The sequence below is a fragment of the Caloenas nicobarica genome, chromosome 8 (assembly GCF_036013445.1).
Source record: "Caloenas nicobarica isolate bCalNic1 chromosome 8, bCalNic1.hap1, whole genome shotgun sequence".
NCBI classification, from domain to species: Eukaryota; Metazoa; Chordata; class Aves; order Columbiformes; family Columbidae; genus Caloenas; species Caloenas nicobarica.
In genome coordinates, this window is record NC_088252.1 from 18,515,554 (window position 1) to 18,536,923 (window position 21,370).

At 43.3% G+C, this 21,370-nt stretch overlaps 1 protein-coding gene across 3 annotated transcripts in view; it reads right to left on the reverse strand.

Annotated features, from left to right (window-relative positions):
• The window catches only part of TBL1XR1 (TBL1X/Y related 1), a 115,812-nt gene extending 95,511 nt beyond the window's left edge, over window positions 1-20,301 (reverse strand). For 2 of the 3 annotated variants that reach the window (XM_065640041.1, XM_065640040.1), the window contains exon 1: window positions 19,568-20,301. The gene's annotated coding sequence lies outside the window, so the exon portion shown is untranslated. Of the gene's footprint in view, window positions 1-16,416; window positions 16,436-19,567 lie in introns of those variants that run through there. The other variant, XM_065640043.1, reaches the window with a different exon arrangement.
• Between the last annotated feature and the right edge of the window lie 1,069 nt (window positions 20,302-21,370).

Genomic DNA, 21,370 nt, shown 5'->3' on the forward strand with positions numbered 1-21,370 from the left:
AATACTAGTGCATGAGAGATAGGTGGTGGTCAACAGAATAACTTGCAAATTTCAAGAGACAAATACAGCAGATAAACATCTAGCAGTGTAAACTGAGCACAAGAGGTGTGAAAACATAAAGAAAAAGAGCGGTATATCTTACAGTAAAAAACAAAAAACCCCACGCACCAAAAAATCCACTCACACAATAAAACACCATAAAACACAAAGCAGTGACAAGAACTCTATCACACCAGTCTGAAGTATACCTGATATAATCCCTAAGTTTCTCTTAATTTCAACCAACTTTGACAACAAAAAGAGGAATATTGGCATCTGTTTGTGGAACTACACTATGTCACACTTGTGCCTTCTATTTTTCCCTTGCTTCCATTGGTAAAATGATCGATCCTGCAAGAACAGGTCACGGAGGGGACACTATTACCTTGTTTAGGCCACCAGTGACCGATTTTAATGGGAGAGATTTCTGTCTATATTTTCCAGTGAAAGTAGATTCATAACATTCTTCAATATATTGGGACTTTATTTGCTCATGTTTAACAGCTTGACAACATAGACAGGTAATAAACTACTCTTTTACTTTTGGATTTAAATCTAGACTATGACTCAGCTCCTTTGTAGCTCAGAAGTATACTACACAAAAAGAGCACTTTTTTCTTTGGAGATTTTTATTGAGATGCAGACGCAGCTCTCACTACTGCCAGTCCAACACACGCTCAGCACCTAAAGTGTAATTATAGGCCAGATGCAAGGATTTCAGCAGTCATGCTTATTCTGTCATGCCCTTTCAACAAGCACAAGTAGATAGAATCCTAAAACATTGAATAGTTATGCAATTATCCTCCTTGCAAAAATATGTTCAAAAAACCCTCCCATCATTTCACTCCCACTGCGCATTTCACTCACTTTGCTTCTACCCACCAATCCACCGCTTTCCCTCCTAGTTCTGGGATTTATTAACTTGAGTAAAAGTGATTTCAGTATTTCTACTAAAGCAATACTCAGCAGATGTCTAGCATCTATATTTATACAACTCCAGAACCAGCAATAAACACAATTTTTGTATTGCCACACTACATTTTTTAATGAGACATCATTCCTTGCCTCTGTTTACCAAGAATTACGTCGGCCACAACTGAGCCCTTCTCCTGTATTATCACACCACATACCAAGAGTTTGGCAAGCTGAATGGAAACTTCTCGTTATATATGAAGGAATGTTTAATGGCCAAGGATTGGTGTATGCTCCCTGTGCCTGCGGAGAGCAGGGCTGCTCAGACATACGTGGAAAGGTATCTAAGGGGAGGGAGACGCCTGGGACGGCATTTTAGGTGTAAGCGCCCAGACTTTCAAGCTTATTTCCATCCAGATCCCAACCACAGTGACTTTCACAGGGCTGTGCCAAAGACATTTGTCCAAGACCGAGTGTGTGGTTCTGAGATGACGTCAGATGTCCGGGCAGGCAGCCAACTTCCTATGGAAGTGATTTCAGTATTGCTGAAGTTCAATCTAATTGTATTTATCATATGATTACTTATGTAAGGAGCCAGCAGCCTGCGCAGATAGCCTGCATTTTTGAATCTAGTAAAATATGTTTGGAAAATACAAAGAAAGAGATAGATTGAGGTAAACAGAAATCATACTCAAATTTCATGCCTTCCTCCAAAGCCACTTATTCCAGAAAGGAACAGATGTTAGCCAAGACAAATTCCATCCTTGCTCAGCTGGGACTTAGACAGCCTATGATGCAAAGCAGAGTATTTTCTCACCTGCAGATTTACAACTGTTCCATACCCATAATTATACCCTAAACGTAAAGCCTTGCCCCTTCTACTCATGCTGCTTAGTAACTTCTCACTGCCCCAGGGCTTTTCACAAAATTTTTTTGCTTCTTCCCTTTGAGGCCTCTCTCAAAGCTTTTCTGTGACGTACAAAAATCTCCACCCAACCAGCCAAAAAACCAAACAAATTAGAAGACAGTTACGCTACAGGTTAATGAAACGACCATTCCTCTTCACGAACAATGTAACACCAGTACTTCCACGCACACATTCCTCTCTCTCTATCCATTCATCTACTGTCTCATTTTGTAACTGAAGGTAAAACCACACACCCACTAAGCCCCACAGCGTGACCAGAACACTGGTGGACCCCTGTCCCACGGGCAATAAGCAGCAACACATCAGGTGCCACTATGCTGTAACACACTCGTGATCGTAAAATTGTTGTTATAAACAGAAATAGGAAGCTGATGAAGTCCCTACCATGTCAAGACAGAGCACTGAGCTTAATGCATTCACACAACTCGTGCTCAGAGCATTCACAGACTTACATGCTTCAAGATATGCTTTGAAAGATAAGAGAAATAAACCAAATTAATGCAATTCCTCTCCTCCTTCGATACTCTTTGGACTCTAGTCTCCTCTCCTAGTTCTCAAAAAGGAAATATGCATTCGCAACAGCCCAGCTCAGGTTTCAGATTCTGGCAGAGTGTTTCCAAGGTCCTTTCTGATCATCCTTCACCCCTAAACAACAGCTCAGAAGTTCAGTGACAAACAACAACAGGAGGACAGCAGAAAAGGCTCCATCCTTCAGCAGCGCCTGCAGGATTAACTGCATGTGCCAAGGACTATACTGACCATAATCAGATTCCCTGTCCACTCCAATCTCACAACTTTTCCACGGAAATTCCCAATTTGTTTCCATAAATTAAATTTGGACTGTTCTCTAAAAGTTTAAACATAGCAGACAAAAAAGAAAATTTTTTTTTTTTTTTAAATATCAACTAATCTTTTCCTCTGTGGTATTTTTTGCACAAGACCTATTCACAGTTGCGTTAATCACTCACCACTATGAAATTCTGAAATTTTGGAGAAAATGAATGGAAAGTGTCCATCTAGGTAAGCAATGTATTAAGTTAGAGTTCCTTATTATACCAGCCAATGTTTAATAATATCAAACCTTTCATCTTAATTACAAAATGTTTTGTCATAATTTTCATATCATAAATGTTAGATGAACATTAACATCTTTCATTTCAAATCTTATTCTGCTATCTTTACACTTTTGCTTGTGTACCAATTAGTGCTATTTTGTTATTTATAGCTTAATATTACACACAAACCCTTTACAGTAAGTGATTCACTAGCCTGAATGTTCTATTGCATCAGAAATGCAAAAATTAAGGTGGTCTATGTCAGACTTACATATTACAGAATAGCCTCACCCAATGCAAAGAAAACAGAAAAAATAAAATAACACCAGCCCTACACAAAGGTCACATCTTTGACAAACTTCAGCAAATAAAGCTTTTCAATAAAACTTTTTAACAGGTAAAAAACCCCAACTTCATAGTTTTCCTTGCTGTTGTTATCACAACAGCTAACGTGTTCCAACTAATTTGGCATGGAGTCTTCAACGCAAGCCTTATCACGAAATATTTCAGCCTACTTTTAAAAAGAAAAAGAAGTGATCCAATTGCCCCGGCTTAGTGGTTTTTTTCAGAGCTTTTCCCCATCGCAACCACATTCCCTTTGGGATCATAACCCGAAGCAATCACGTAAGCAGCTGAATTTCTGTGAGGGCCATGCCCTCAAGCGCTCAACTTCTCACCAGGACAGCACCGGGGCAGGGGGATGGACACCCCCCCGCCCAGGAGATCCCCACATTCTCCACTTAAACCAGCAGGGAACAAATAGTATTTTGTCAATTCATTTTGTCAAGACATTTTGTCAATGTTTGCCAAGATTGGGCCTATATCAAAGTCCCAGACCAAAGCAAACCCAAAAAGAGCAGGAATCAAGAACTACCACTCCAGACTGGCTTTTACCCCCAGAAAACATAAGTTGTGACAAGTCTTATTTGGAAAATTCTAACACAAATCGCCAACCTCTGGTTCAGCCCGTCTTCAGTCACTTGCAGTTATTTGTCGAATGCTTATACACGGAGTGGCTCACACATGAATTTATTGTGTGATTCTTCTAGTAAATTAGTATACATAATCTCTATATAGTGGAACCACCTTTTATAATAAGTATCAATAAATAAGGCCTTACAGAATTTCACATGATAAAAACAGGATACCAGATCCAAATACTGTGCTTTTAAAATACTTCTTGGCTAAATAAGAAGTTCAGAAAAATAGGCCATGAATATAGCCTAAAAATCCTGAACCACTTGACAACACAGAGGAGTCAAACAAAGGATGGTTCACAAGTAAACACAGAACAGCAAACATTTCAAATATTGTCCAGTTCTGTTTACAATTTCTTTTCCTAACCCACATTTTGCTTTTCTGTTACCATATTTTAGGACCACAGTTAGGCAGGGAAAAAAAATAATAAATAAATAAAATAGAAAAGATGTAATTTTTAGCAATTTATAACCAGACAGATACTCTCTTCTAAAGAGCAGGCCCAAGGCTGTATGCACAGATCTAACTCTGCTTTCTCCACATATACTTTATGCAATGCGATAAACATGTAACCATGAAGTCACACACTACATTACAAACACAATACGGTACTCTTCAGTGACCCAGGAGAAGGCAGGCTACACCACCTTCTCTCTATAATTCTTCCCCCCCACAACTGCATTTCCATAATAGTCCAGCACTTATTTCACAGAATTTCTGTACCATCTTCTCTCTAAGATATGTAAATAATTTAGTCAACAGCAACACATTATGCAATTTATTTTCAGCCAACAGCACAGCCCTCGTTAGGTGCAATTCATGGGAAGAAGCGGTTAATTATGGTAATTCATCTGCAGACCTAGGTGAGCAATTTCACTGTTATTCTGCTATCCTACTTAATATGCATACGCTGTATAAGAGCAGTTAAATGACAACTTTCAAAACTGACATCCCAAGCTCTGATTCTATAACGAGCTCTGAGCCCAGCCTTAAAGGCAGAGCTACAGTAAACACAGCTTCTGGGAGGCGAAGGAGTTGATTTACACAAAACAACTTGCATGATCAGGGTTTAAGGTAGTCTACTGAATAGACCTCTACAAGATCCTAGAAATAATTTTATGCTATTGTATTGTATTTGTGGAATGGTATGTGATCATATAATTAGAGATCATATAATACATTCACACAAAGAATACTTTAGAGCTTGCTGAAGAGGGGTGGGGGGAGCTCTTTTAAAAAAGGCAATTACATTATCTGGAAATTCAGAACTAATCTCAACAGCTCAGAAATGCTACCAGAGAGCTCTTCCTTCACAAACTTCAGAGGAATACATTTCAGGTCTGACTTCTGCCTGAGGAAGAATTAATTCCAAACAAAACTAGCTGAGGTTTTCAGTCAGATGGTTTTAAGATGTTAAAAGTCTAAACAAAGTCTTTAAGAAAATAATCTGAAATGTGTCAATGTTAATTAAAAAAAAAATCTAAACTGCAGCTCTGATTGCAATGATGGGGAGCAAAGACAGCATTGGGTTCAGAACCAACACTGAAAGCAGCACTCTGGACAAGTGCAAGAAAAATACCACCTTTGGCAGGTAAATCAGAGGAGAGGAGCAAAGTATGAGCAGGTCTCAACAAGATGCAGGAGCATGGCCACATCCTGGAGAAGTGCTGTGCTGAAGCACATACTGCTTCGGCCCTCGGTTTGGGGGAAGGCTCCAGCCTGTTCTCCTGCCAACCCAGCCCAGAGGCCATCTGGACCGTCCTTCCGGGAAACCTTCGGGGCAGCTGGAGCAGCAGCGGCACCAACGGCCTGACCCACCACCTGCTCCCTGCACGTGCCTTGAAAGAAGAGTCCTTGATCTCGGGGCTCTTGTCCACGGCACCTCACCTCCACCCTTCCCTGGCCACTCTGCAGACTTCACCAACTGCTAAATGATCCAACTTGGAACGTTTGAAGAGCGCACAACTACCAAAGGACAGCCTTCTGCCAAACCCCTGCCCTCCCGAGGGAAGCACATTAAACAGTTCAAAATCACGGAAGCCCCACTCATTTTGGAGAACGGACAGCCAACTCAGTCCAGTTTGTACACACAGTGCTGGTGTCCAGCCATAAACCAAGCCTAGAAACCTGCAAGCCCCCCCTCAACCAGTTCATTGCATGCTGAAGCAACATTGTTTTAAGTCATAATAACTTTAGATAGTCACTGCTTTAATGATAGAAGGCACAGAATTTTTACATGAGCTTCCTGAAGGTCTCAGCGGAACACATGTCCAAGACGCAGATACACAGACGGACATTCAGACAGTTTTAATTTTAACCTTATACACTTTGATATAGCCTCAGGACTAGAACATTAGTGGTGTCTAACTTGTTTATGTCTGACTACATATGCTAGAATGTGTTTTGCCAAAACTTATAGCTCAAATAAAAAACAACGTTCAAACAGCACAAAACTTCATAAACCAAATAAACAACACATTGCAAATGTTTAAGTCTTCCAAGCAAAGGCTACTTCCATAAATTTCAACATTTAAACTGGCAGCAAAACATTTCAGACACAGAAACAAATGACTGGCTAAAAAACGCTACCCTTGTCATCATCATCATTTTAAACGCTTCATTTTTCTGTTCTCCTGAAACATGCATGGCACTCAAATTATAACTGAACAAATGTACATATCCCTAGCTATTTAAAACAACAAAAAAACTGGAAACTTTAAATTTAAATCTTTTTGCTTAACCCAAGACTAGAAAACTGTCAGCCCCGAAAATCAGTTTCGCAGAGCCTTAATGCATCTGAAAATGGCTTAGTTGCTAAACACGACAGGAAAATTCTGAAATAAAGCGAAACCCTTTCCCTCAGCGCACACACTAATATTTTTCTTTCCTGAAGGCTGGATGATTTCCAGAGAACCTGAATTGACTTCAATTGAATGATAATATATTTCTTATGAGGAACATGGAATACAAGAAAATGGTTCAACTGAGAAACAGCTTCACTCAGCTCTTCTAAAAATACTCAAGGATCACAGTTAAAAGTGATTTTCTTTAACAATTAGGGCTTGACTAAACCAACAGCTATATCTGCTGATATATAGATATGTATTACACTAAATAGGAATGACACACTTTATTTCTGGAGTCATTCCAAAAAGATGTGAACAGACTATAAATTCTAACTTCAAGCCATGCTACCTAGTGAGCATCAATACATTCTTGTAAAGTTTAAGGGATTTATTAAAGTGTTAGCAGGATTTTCTTTTTAGATTAACCAGAGGATACTTCTCAGTGTAGAATATGGTGACAATAAGAAAAGTCACCATATAAAAGCCTGATTTACAACAGCAAAATCCAAAGGTATGCAACTTTAAGTATTCTTCGCAAACTGAAGAGATTTCCCAAAATTAACACACTCCCTAAAATATCATTTTCCAGCAGATGAAAAATTTCCAACCAACATATAAAAACAAGACAACGTAACAGAAAGCTTGCGTTCCTCAGCCTCAGAAGCAGTCTAGTTGTGCTCGCCAGGACCGCGATTTGCTGTAGACCACCGATACCTAGTAAAGGGCATTAAAAAGGTTTTCATACCAGCTTGTAAATTCGCTTGACTATAAATTTATAAACAAGAATCATATAGGAAGTTATTAAGGAAGACCTGCCCAAACGAATCCGTAAGCACACGACACCGGTCATGTCACCGCCTATGTCTGTTTGGTGCACGGACAAACCCGAGCAGCCGAGGCAGGATGAGAAACGCGATCCTCACCTCCAAAAGGCTGGTGTCAGGCTGGCGCAGCTCTTGGTCGGCCCACTGTGGTCTGCGCAGATTTTGTCTGACAGCAAAGCTCACAGATGTAGTTCACGGCCCACCCTTACCTATTCTAGGTTCATTCCTATGGATAAGCTACAGTTTACTGCCACCTTCGTGGTAATGACGCAGGCGTTTGCAGAGTCATGCTGTAAACTGGTTTGGCAAAACCACTTAGATTTTAATACTTCCCCAAAACAGCAGTAGTTTTTAACTCTATTCCTCCAGAGATTCTGTTTGTAGGACCAATAAAGCACTGTATCGGCATGGCGGATGCTCAATAAACCGTGGCAGAGGTTAGAAATTTTCTTTCCAGACAGAAAAGTTCACAGAGCTCCAGCTGCAGCTTTTGCTCCGTGTCCCCATTCCACCGAGAGCAGGGTCAGGTTGGGGGTCCCACCAGCCCCACTCCCATCTGTTGCTGGGACAAGCTTGTGTAGCTGTGCTCCAAAACCCTCCCCTGAAGTGGCTCCACCAAGAAAGTTCAGCCTTTTCCCTACAAAAGAGCTGCCAGCGTCTGGAAAAAGCAAGTGAAGAAATCCATTAAAACTTCATATAAGGCTGCATTTCCATATCAGTAAGGACACAAACACACCTAACTTTATGAACCAAGTAGCCTAATTTGAACGGGATTCTTCATCATGTACAGGCATTATCAGAAAATACTTCCAATGTGAAGGACCACATTTTGTCCAACAGAAAACTAGAAAACAAGTACAAAACCTGTGAACACAAAAAGAGCACCTGCCTAATCTAAAAACTCCAAGTAAGCAGATGCTGAAAAATAAAACACAAGTCACTTTACACTGCTACACAGCCTTTCACCAGAAGATCCTCAGGGCACTGAACTGGTCTGAAAAAAACGCCTGTTAAGGATTAAATCACTGGTGTATGGGTAAATTTGTTAATCCATTTGCTAAGGTCACACAGTGGCAGAAATAGCAGATAATCCTGACACCAGCTTTCTGTCCTAATCGTTGTGCGGGCAGAAAATCTTCAGTGATGTAAACTAAAAATAAAGTAACTACAGTTACCTGTTACATACAGGTATATTAGGTCAACTCAGAAAAGCAAAACTGTGGGTGTGGGGAGTGGACGTGTGTCTCTGGGGATCCACTGTGTATCTAGACAAACCTCTGAAATGTAGAGAATTTATGACCAGAAAGTAATTCCATAATTCCCTCTACTCAAGCAGTCCCTATGAAAGGACTGTGTACACAAACTGCAGCCATGCTCAAAAATAAAAGGCTGAAAACCTTGAACTGTAACCCACAGGATATATTCCATTACTGTATAGTACTCACATTAGGACACTGAAAGCTTGCCATTCATTCTGTATTGAAATTAAAGCAGCATTTTACAGATTGACTGTAAGCCACCAGAACTGGGAAGCCTTCTAATATCAGAGGGCACACAGACACAGAGCTGACATTGTCAACACACAGTCAAGAGAGCCATGATCATTTCTATCAGCTTTAAAATTTCTACCAGCTTGAGTGCCATTCCATATGAAAGCATCCTAGTAATACCTGCTATGGAGGTCTGGCAATTCAAGACCATTTTGGTGAACACCCTTGTATTGGTATAAAATACACTGCAAGCACCAATTTCTGAAGAGGAAAAAGCAAGACTATGAGCCGACAAAAAGAGAAAAGCTTATTCTATGAATTAAAAATATTGAACCAGACAGCGAGCTACACTGGCATCAGTAAGATGGACTAAAAGCAACAACATAATAAAATCCCTATAGTCAGGAAAGACTAAATTTTCTGTTCTTCCTTAGGCAAACTCACAGCAATTCCGATGGGATTCTCCCCAGATATGGCTGGATGACAACACCCACAGCCTCCACGTGCCAAGTTTGCTCCTGCAGCCAGGCTCTATTGCATCCATCTTAGTTACACTGCACATACTCTGATTACAGGAATTTATAAACAGCAAGAGGAACTTACAGGTGTACCACAAAACTGTGACTTCAGTAGAGATGATGTTCACTGTCATCATCTGAAGTGTCAACAGGTTTGCGGTAAAGGACTTATCTTTGAAAGACTTTCAAGCAAAAATCTTTTACTGACTTTCTCAAAAGCACATCTTGCATTTTCTCTGTCCCAAACACATCTATTTCAGAGCAAGAACACAAGCCTGTTACCCATAGGTTTCACTGGGCAACAAGGTACAAAAGTTTATGATGCATTAATCTCTTCCATTTATTTTCTTAGGTTCTGGACAACAAGACACCAAACACAAGCGGTGCTTCAATGTCAAGCAACAGACTATCTCATATATTACATGGTTTCTAGATATGAACTCTTTAAAGACGATCTTTCAGCTCCAAAGTCGCAACTCCGCTCTCATCCACGCAGCGCAGGATGAAGGCGCCTGTGCGCACGTACCAGCTCGAGGTCTCAAAGCCGTGTTTGTTCACCCAGAACAATGGGGCATCTGACTTGTCAGCACTACCCAAAATAAAAACAATAAGATAAAGCTGCCACTGATTTCACGATGACCGACTTTGGTTTTGCTCATTTTCAATCACAATGTCAATAAAAACGTATTGCATAAAATCCCTTAGTTTTAAAAAGCCCAGAGCTAACCTCACAGCACACTGGGGTTTTCACTCAAACTTTTTGCATTCATACTAAACACACCAGCTCGCCCCAAAGCCTCCCTCTGACTTCATCAAGAGTTGGATCAATGCTTTACACCTAAAGCCAAGATAATTTTTATCAAGTAGAGGTGCTGCCAAAATTTGTCCCCTCTGTCTCCCACCCTGTGTGCCCGTCCCAGCTGCCCCCCTCCCCACAGGCCGGTCCCTTACTCCCCTCTGCTTGGTGACAGCACCACAGCCTCAAAACCAGGATTTCCTCAGCAGTTCCGCAGCTTTTGCTCCACCACGGACCCAATTTGGTTTAAAGAATTAACAAAAGAACAGATAGGGAGAATGCAAAAGTCCAAAATGAGAAAGAGAGAAAGTCCAGGGAGAAAAAAAAAAGGGGGGGGAGGTGGATTAGAAAAATCAAATAAAGCCTTAGGAAGGGATAATAATAAAATGATGCAAAGTGTCAGGGCTGAGACAAAACACCTCGGTATATTATTAATACACTAATTTGCCACATCGGTGCTACAGCAGGGACAAGGCAGCAGAGCCAAGCAGAGGAGAGCGCACGACCACGCTGACCGTTGCAAGGGGTTAATTTTAGAAGGAAAAAAGGAGCACAATCTTGCGTCATTTGTGTTTTAATTACGCGGGGGGGGGGCTTGGGAGGTTATTTTAATCACACAGAATAGCAGCAGGCCAAACAGCACCCAACTAACAAATAAAAGTACACAACAATATGCACAGGGGACTACATTACAGCTCCAAACTTTTGCCATTTACAGTAACATTAATGCAAATGAAATCTGACTAACCTGATCTCTGAACACGCTTTTTAAAACAGTGCATTTCTTTTCACCTTGAAAAAAATGTGTTTCACAAGCGGGTAGTTTCACAAGCCACAGCTGGGAAAGTGGGGGGCACATGAAGCACACAAATGAGATTTTACACATTCTAACACCATCGGTGCATCTTCCTGGAGCTCGTCAGCACTGTTCAACACACACAAGTCTTGCTGCTGGCAGTCTCGGCAATTTAAAACAGAGAATCTCAGCCTACGCATTGGACGTACTCTTGACGCTGTATTTCACATACCCTCCGAGTCTCTCCTATGAAGTCATCCATAGCGTCAAAGAGTCAAAACACATCAAAAGCGTTTTCCGTGGCTACCTCTGAAAGTTTCTACCCCTTTAACCTTCATTTAATGTTTTAAATTCTTCTTGGCATTTCTGCCAATATACACAGGATGTTTCACAGTCCAGTTCTGTTCCCCAGTACATACAAGCAGCCAGTATGTGTCTAACGCAGGACCCCAGCTCTGTCCCAGGCACTGCGGCAATGAGAGGAGACTGATGGGAATATTCAGTTTGGTGCTTCCACCACCAGCCCACAGAACCACAGAGAGAGCAGAGGTTCATTTTCAGGACACGAGCAATGCCCGTATATCTTTACCAGAAAGTGATATACTTGGGGGGGCTGTGGTGCCCAGGTACCCCAATGGCATGACCAAACAGTCAAGGAGGCTTTTTGTTCAATTTTTTTTTTTTTTTTGAGAGAACAGACCCTTAGAGCTTAATTTCTAATGTACTTAGTGTGTACTATATGTATCATAAGAAAGAACCATACAAAGGCCCTTGATGAACCAGAAATAAATAATCCATATCAAAATAACCTTGCATGTGTAGACAGTAGAGGAACCAACATGGACTTTGCCAACAGTAAGATAAACACATTGATATTGCTAATGTAATCAACAGCCATTCAGAATCTGCCCTGGAAGGCGGTAACAGAAATACAAAGCATTTTTCTTACAACTCAAACAATTGCAATAAATATTTACTATAATGGTGAAAGTTGTCAAAAAAGAAGTTGGTTTTGATTAATCAGCTACATTTAGATATCCGTTCTTGCTATCAGATTAAGCTCAACAAAACTGCTTAGTACCCTGTTTCATTGTATTTTTGCTTTAAGTTTTATCACAATTCAACATAAAGATGTTTCATATTCCTGACTTTTTTCATCTTGCAGAGCACTAGAAATTTACAGTCTCAACAAGACACATCTGATCATGAAATCTAGCTGTGCTTTTTAAATAAAGTGAAAATCAGGTACCACGTCTGCATCAGCAAAACATCCACATTTATACAGCAAGTATAGAGCTTCTCTATACCCCAGATCTGTTGTATTGGCTATGGGAAACAACTAAGCCATTGCTACACAAGATATGTTTCCAGCACAATTTATTTGTCGGCAACATTAATAGATGGTTTGCCAACGCTGTTCTTCAGTTTCCTCCATCCACATCTGTGCTAACTTTGCTTTAAAAGTACATTAAAATTATTAAATCTGAACAAATGTAACCCCAAAGTAAATATGTTACAGATTGACAAATATCATAATGGCAAAAATCCATATTTTTACAAAGCACTTCCTAATTAAAATTTATCACTAAGAGTCTATTTAGGAATGCATGTTTGTGTTAATATCCAAGCAAAAATTTCTGCACTAGAGAAGAATGTTGACATCCGTACAAAAATTAGCTGTGATTCATTGTTTAACAGTTGTCTTCCCTTCGCAGAACACCGCAGACTGAAGGACATATTGCCAAACTGAAAGCACCAATACTTCCTTTAACCTAACATAGGACAAAAAAGTACACTTCAACAGCTTCTAAATCTTGCACGTCCTACTTTTTTGACCCAGATCTCTTGTTATTTCCCCCATAGGTCTATGCAATATCAAAATTATTTTTCCCCCATAAATTTAGGCAACCTAAAAGAGGAAAAGTTCTCATCATCTCTGTGAGCTAAACAGACCTGGAAGCAGGGAGGAGGGTCAAACGACAGACTCACCTCTGTTAAGATCGATTGGTATTTTAAGGCAAAATTTTCAGCCACACTTAACACTCTCCCAGCTGCTGAAACTAATGGTAAAACCCCTCATTTGTTCCAACAGGACTGTAAGTTAGACAAATATCAATGATAAATGAAAAATAATTAAATCTTTTTATTGCTACTTTTACAAGGTAAAACTGTCTTTTCAGAAGTCATGCTGACACTTGAGCATTAATCAGCCTGTCCAATGAACACAAAAAAAAAGCTATAAAACTTGTTATTCCTCTCCTTGGCCAGTCTGGACAACTTCTTCCAGGAAATCAAACTGTCTCCTCTTTGCCTGGTATTTTTAGGGAACCATCAGGGGACTGAAATTCACCTTGCATGTGCTCACAATCAGGCGAATTCCCAGCTCGATTTGCTGGCGACAGGTCACCCAGGTGAAGAGCCTGAATTTTAACACTGTTAACGTCAAATGGATGCAACTTTTAGGACAGGTTACACTTCAGGCTCTAAACCTTGACAATTTCTGTGGTTTTGGCACTGGGCACAGTATTTAGCACTACATTTTCATGAATAGTAAATATTTGACCCTTAACTCATAACCTTGGAAAAAGGCTCCACAAATAGGCTGTACAGAGATCTTTTCTGTATGCTCTATAGCCGCTGCCAGGAGGCACGTAGCTGTGTACAGAACGGGAAAGTTTCCAGAGTCGCTTTCACAGTCCTAATTCATAAAAATCTATCATGGGCCTGACGTCAGTGGGGTTCAGTGGGAGCTCTGCAGGCAGCTGGGGAAGCCACCGAACCATTCCCCAAACCCACTAAGGGGTTAAAAGGAGCGCCAGCCTTAGCTGCGGAGACAGCTGCTTGTCTGCCTTGCCAGGCTGGCAAAACCATGGCCCCCTCAGGGGGAAGGGAAGGGAAGGGCTCCTGCTCACACCACTCCAGCTACCACTTCTAGTAACACACCTCCAGCCATCTGAAATAACACACGGTGTGTCTGCGTATGGCACTTGGTTGTAGAGAGAGTGTCTCTAATACTCGCTTACATTGAAGAGAAGCTGAAGTGAATCTTAGAACATAAAAGAAAAAAGGACAAAAAACACAACTGTTTTTTTCTCTGGATGATTCTGATTTTTTACTGCTAGACATTACTAACAAACAAAACTGCTCCTTTGCAACATGGAGACTTATGAATTACAACAATAAACACGAGTACACAACATAGCCTTTTACTAATACGGCTCCCAGAAAGAAACAGAAACTACACCCTCACAGGAGTTTGCAAAAGCCAGCAAACCACACGCAAGACTTGGTTTTTAGAAACACTAAGCACAGGCAGAGACTGCCAACTTCACCCGCAACTGTGGGGACTCGGCATCTTTGAAAATGTGTCTGTGTCAATATCTTACTTTACGGACATCAGTTTACGCTCTGAAGAAGAGCCACGTTTGCACCAAGCGGGACTCCAGCACAAACCCAGTGTCCCGGCAGCTCAGAGCCGTGCAGGGCGTTCACAGCACCAGGACAGGCACTGAACCAGCTCCAGGGTGCCCAGGTTGACCCCCAGCCTGCCTGCGCTACTCGTCCTGAAAAAAGGACATATTAGCCTGATAGCACACCCAGGTATGTTGCTTCTGATAGTCAAGCTAACTTGTTCAGAAGGACCTCAGTATCTCTATGTAGCACTGAATTACCCCACATACACTTACATTCAAAGACCAAGAGGAGACTCTTTGAACGACGCTGCATACACCGGCTGAGACAACTCTTTAAAACTCCTCATCACTTTGGAGGTTCCTTCAGTAGGTTTTTCAGAAAGCTAGACCAATCCACCGTGTCTTTTTGTCATTATTTCTATGGGAAAGAAAATATTCTCAAAAGTCTTTCCAGCAACCAGCCCATTCAATAAAGCGAGCGAGCAGGGTAAGCTGCAACACCTGCGATGTCACTCCTTGGTTGGCCAAGCCAGCTAGATCCTACACACCTGACCGCTGTGCGCATCTTGCCCTGCGGCTACACAACCTCTGGCTTGGAATGACCACTTATTTCTTATCAAGGAAGAATTCTGTTAAGGCTCCTCAGCGATATAAAAAGGAGAGTATAAAGGATGTCACAGAAAACTAGGTCGTACAGCTTTTTTTTAAAAAAAAAAAAAAAAATCAATGGAGGTAAGCTAAGTCACGGTTCTATAGATCCTTCAGAACCAAAGGAAAACTCAACTTGAGCTCGAACACAGCCATGAAGACTCCAGGGCATTTTGTATAAACAATTTCAGTCTTGTTTTCATTACAAGAAGGAAGAAAAGGGCCTTCTCATCTTGGATTAGATACCACAAGGCAGAATCCTAATGAGGAGACGTTGTTCACAGTTTTCACGCAAAGTGGTGGAGTCGTTTCCAGACCAGACTTCCATACTTTTTCACTCAACCTATCAACTCCCACAAAGTGAAAACTCTGCTGCCTCGTCTTCACTACTTTTTACCTCAAGTTAGATGATTCAATTTTGCAAAATTATTAAAAAAAATATATATATTTCTTATTCCTCGTTTCATTGTCATAGTTTATCTTGGAGGAAACCAATTAAGAGGTGAATAACGCAGTATCCATCTACTCTGCTTGCAATCATTGGATGAACCTTTTTCTACTAGAGTCACTCTTTTCATTGCCTACTTTACAGAAATTAAGACCATCTAACTTCATATTGCAGTGCTTAGAAGGCTGCATGTATTTGGGACTGGGGTAGCTAAATCAATAGCAGGAACATAGGAGTTGTTTCTTCATCACCTGTTAATTTGAAAGTATTGCATTAATGCTGCAATGCAACTCAGTAACACTGAAAAGAGCTGCCAATCACAGTTCCAAATGGAAAACTTTTGACGCTTCCTCACCTAACACAAATTTATATTTAAAAATGAGCATGCAATAAGCATATCCTCGCGTAGTCACTTTTTGTAGGAGCCGAACACACGTAATTACAGAGTGTGCACACACGCTTTTACTTCCCTCCCTATCTACAGCTACTTGCACGAGCTGATGTTTAGGCCTTTAAATACAGTCATTATTACACCCTATACTCTGTATGCATATGCACATGCAAACACGCATGCTAAGGATGGTTAGTACCCATAACAGTATCACAATTCTCAATATAAACAACATGAATTAGACTAAGTTCTACTTCAGTACGGTACATTTCGGTATCACAATATTGCAGTATTGACACAACACGGTCCTGCAGAACAAACACCCTGTCCTCACCCTCCTCTCCGAAGCAGAGGCAGAACCACTTTACGACCTCCCTATCCTGGTTCGGAAGTGGAAGAGCTGGTGGCAGGTTTGTGTCTGTCTCTTCTCCGCTTCCCAGCAGTGTCCTCTCCAGCCGAGGTGTCAGAATTCACACGGGCGGCTGTGAGTCCAGGAGAAGGGAAGACACAGGCAAAGCACACAAAAAATGGGGGGTGGCTATCTCTTGGGCTCCAAAGGAACAGAGGGACAGGATTAGTGAAGAAAAGGCGCCACGCCTGCCACTGCCTCAGCTTTCCCCAAAACGCTTAACAGCACTGTGATACCAAAAAAGTATCAGTGTCATGAAAGATTCACAGCCTATTGCCCACCACTAATATGAAACACACTTAACTTCTGTGAGCAGCTTCACAGACATCTGCAGAGCGTATTCAACCAAGCTAGACCGCCAATGTTCACAGGGTTGTGTTTCGTTACAGGACTTCCTGACTTGTGCACAATTACACCCTTGTAGGATGTGGGTCTTCACTGCCACTACAACAGCAAACACATTCTGACTCAAATGGGAAGTCCACGTCAAATTAAATTCCAGAACCAAAATCAAGTTAGGTAAAATAACTCAGTTTGCTTTACATTATTCAGATCTGTCCTTCCTAACTAAGAAATATTACCTGAAAACAACATTATAAGCAATTTTGACCGTTTCCCCTAATCCATCCAGAACCTCTTTATGCTTAGGGCTGTAGCCCTTCTTAGCATCAAACTCTTTCATGATGGGAAAATGACTATGAAGTACCGCTGTTGGGTACTTAGCACTTATACCATGCCTTACAACTTCAAAGCGTTACACAAACATCAATAATTACCATATACAGAGTAAAACTGAAAGAAGTATTCACATAAAAAAAACTCACGGGGGAAAAAAATCATAACTACCTGTTTCAAGGGGAAAAAAGCTTAAGCAACAGAATCTCCTGTAATTATTGCATTATTTATGCTACGCACATACATGATGGCTGTACACGTTTAAACGAACAAAAATCATAAACTCTTGCATAGTCTTAAAAAAAAAAGAAAAAATCTCCAAAGCCAAACCCCAACTCCTTTCATACATTTAAGTTACATTTCCTTCCCCTTTCCTGGTGGAGTGAGAACTAAGCCTTCTGCAGGTGTTCCAAATAACAGTTTGGGAGGCATTGCCACCACCTTCCCAAGACACGGTACCACATGAACTCTGTTCTCACAGAGACAAATCCACCTTCCCCTAAGAAAGCTTAAGACAGGGACAACGTACAGGCCCAGGTGATCTTAGGTACATAACACAATACATTGCTATTCCATTAGATACCAAACAAAATAAGAAAAAATCACTATGAGGAACCACAGAAAGTCCGCTATGATCATTTTTAGGGCACCACCTGCACCCCAAGCACCACCACCATAACAGCACAGCCCTTTTTTTCCATGGATAAGAGGTAAAAAAACCCTTCATATGCTCATCGACAAACACGTACCCACTTGCTTAAATTTGGGGACACACAGAAGAGTTTACGGGATCAGTCCTCATTCAAAACGTGTTCCGAAAAGACGGTTAACGTACACAAGTCCAAAGGAAGGCCTCAAATCCAGCGTGAGCCTCATGTGGATTCAGGTTGCTCAGAGCAAGACGAGGGCCCAAAACTGCCCAGTGCACCCAAAAGCTCACATAAAACTCAAAAGCCAAACATCAATTTCGCAAATGGTGCCATCTCTCTCAAAAGGGCACAAACCACAGTCCCAGTCAACACCCAAAGGTTAGAGACAGTAAACACCAAAGGATCTTGTTAATACGCTCAACGTGCTCATTTATTTTAGTACTGCAGGACAGGAGAGTCAGACAAGCCCAGAAATGGAATTTTTTTTAATACAATAAAGACTTGGTTTTCCTCGTCATACCTTCCATGCTTTCATAATAAAGAGGGAGTATGTTTTGTGATCCCCCCATAAATCAGTTAGGAATTTGATTTACACAGACAGGAAAACGAGGAAGTTGAGCACACTGGAGAGTAGTAAAAACTTCACCAGCAAACTTCACTTTCCTACACAGCGACCTACAAACCAAACTTTCCTCCAGACTCACGTGTCATCTGCAGCAACAAGCCTCTGCCATAAAGCGCATATAAAGTTTGCTGTTCAGGGGATAAAGCAAAAGAGAAGCCAGCGGAGACTTTTATTCTCTCCAACTGCCTTAAAAGGAAATTCGGGTGATGAAAGATTAAATTCACCTGGAACAACACGATAAGTTTAACCCTTGCAGGGGTACAACAATAATAAGCCACATGTCGTGCTATTGCAGGACCTATATCCTTCTACCAAGAAAATTTATACGTTGCATCAACCGTGCAAGCTCGTCTAGAAGGTGCAACTCGCGATTTACACCGGGGTTTCAGACAGGGATAAGCCCAGCAAAAGAAAGCCCCCGTGAAGTGCAAAAACCTTGGGTTTTTTCCCCCAAATCAGGCCCACTCCCTGCCACCGCAGGGTATTTCACATTCCACCCTGAACTTTGCAGGAAAACTGATCAATAACTTGACTGCTTCGCGCTGGGGGTGGGGGGCAAACACGGGGTACGGCCCATGTGTGCCCCCCCTCCGAGGAACGGCCGGGCGCCCCAAACCCCGCGTTCTCCCCCCTCCCCCCCCGTAAGTAAATATGCGGGGAGGGGGAGGGGAAGGCGCTTTTCCACACAAATCGGGCTAAAAATAGGCCGCTCGCCACGGCTCCCCTGTGCCATTCGCTGCCGAGGCCGGTCCCCCCCGCCCCATTAAATCCTTTAAAAAAAAAAAAAAAAAAAAAAAAATGAAGCCGGGTGGGGGAGGGGAGGGCAGCAGCGCGGAGGGGGGAGGGGAAGCGGGGTGCCGTTTGCTTAAGAAAATAAAACAAACACGTACAACCCCCCCCCCCCCCCAGACCCACGGCAGCACACATCCCCTCCCCCCCCGCACCCCACAAGCATTAATTAAAAGGGGAGAGGGGGTGGGGGGGGGCGGCGGCGGGCGTTAGGCGGGTGCCCATCCCCCAACCGCCTCCAACGGCCACAAACAGGGCGCCCTCCCCCCCGCCCCCCGGCCCGGCCGCGGCCCCTTCCCGCCCGCAGCCGGGGGTCGGCCGAGCGCCCCGTCCTTACCTTGGAGCGGCGGAGCGGAGCGGAGCGGCTGCTCCCCCCTTCCTTGGGAACGGAGGCACAAGAAATTCACCCCTGTTTGTCTCTCCTCCTGCTTTATACAGCCATGTATATATACGTACACATCTGTGTGTCCCTGTGTCTGTGTGTGTGTATACACACGGATATGTATCGATAATTTTTTTTTTTTTTTTTTTTTAGCTGAGGTGTCCACACCAAGAGGAGGAGGAGAAAAAAAAAAAAAAAACCCACAGCAAAGAAAAAAAAAAATACACACACCACCACACACAGGAGGAGGAAGAAAAAAAAAAATAAGCAGCGAGTAGTGCTGTGATATTCAATTATATCCCGAGCCAGAGGCCGGGGGGAGGGGGAGGGTGGGGAGAGGGGGGTAGAGATTAAGTCCCGAGGAAGGAGGAGGGGAAAAAAAAAAAAAAGTAATATCTGTGTGTGTGTGATTTAGATTGAGGAGGAATTGAGGCAGAATGTAAAAGCTGTTACTAAGGGAAGGAGCCAAGCGGCTCGGAGCAGCCAGCGGCCCTCAGACACTCCGCGCGGGGAGAGGGTGCCCGGCCGCACGGAAATGGGCGCCGGAGACAGCGCGGAGGGAAGGGAGGGAAGGAGCCGAGCGGGGAGGCGAGGCCAGGCGAGGAGGAGCGGGGCCGGCCTGCTGCCGCTGCGGCCGCCCGGCTGAACAAACCCGCCGCCCTGGCAGCGCTGGGGTCGGCGGCCGGGGCGGGGGGACCCCCCCTCCCTGCCCCTCTCCCCACGCGAACCCCCCTCCCCTCCCCGCCGCGCTCTCCGGGCAGGCGCAGCCGGGCGGGCGGGAGGGGCGGCGGGGAGGCCGCCCGGGCCCTGACAGGAAGGGGAGGCTGCCCGGGCCTGCCGGCTGCCGCGGGGCCCAGGCGGGCGCCCCGGGGCCGGAGCCCTGGTGGCCGGAGCCTGAGGGAGCGGGGAGGCCGGAGAGGCCCGGCCGCCGGCCCTGCGAGCAGGCGGCGTGGCGCGGCCCGGCCCGGGAAGTTTTTCTAGGAAAGCCATTAATTGTGCCCCGCTGCCAAAAGCGCTTATGCAAATGCAGGATTTAGCGCGGCGTTTTTATTTCTTTTTTATGTAGCCGCCGCGTTGGCAGTGGTACCGGGCACCGGGGGATCAGCCCTGTGCCGGGGTTCGGCACAAGTTGATGCTCACGCCTGTGTCCGTTTGGTGTCTGCCCTGTAATTTCGTTTAATAAAAATAATCCTCTACAGTAAAAAAGTTGTGTCCCACCTGGATGCTGCTCTTTTTTAGAACTGAAATGCTATTTATCATTTATATCGCAGGTTGGTTCAATTTTTTTAAAGCGAGCTTTGTTAATGGAAACCACATTCATCACTAGGCAGCCCTTTCCCTCTTAAGATGTTCCTGCAATAGCGTTTCACGCTCTCGGGCCTTGGTCCAACGCTCTCCTGTCCGGACACTGGCACCCGCAGTCCCGATGACCGCAAACCGTGCTCGGATCCGACGGCAACGTCAGACGTCCCCGCCGCCGGTGCCAAGGGCTCTCCCCGCGCGCCAGCCCAGCCCCGACGCTGGCCCCTCACCGCCGCTGCAGGGCTTCCCTTCGCTGTGCCCGGCGCAGCGGCAAAGCAGAGAGATGGGCCACAAATGCGGCTCTTATTTTCTTTTTTTTTTTTTTTGAGATAGAGCTGAGCCTTGCTGGAAAACTATGCTAGTCCTAAGGTGGCAGTTTTAGAGTTAAGGGTGGATTTATTATTTATTATGAGGAGCGGCTGAGGGAGCTGGGGCTGTTTGGTCTGGAGAACAGGA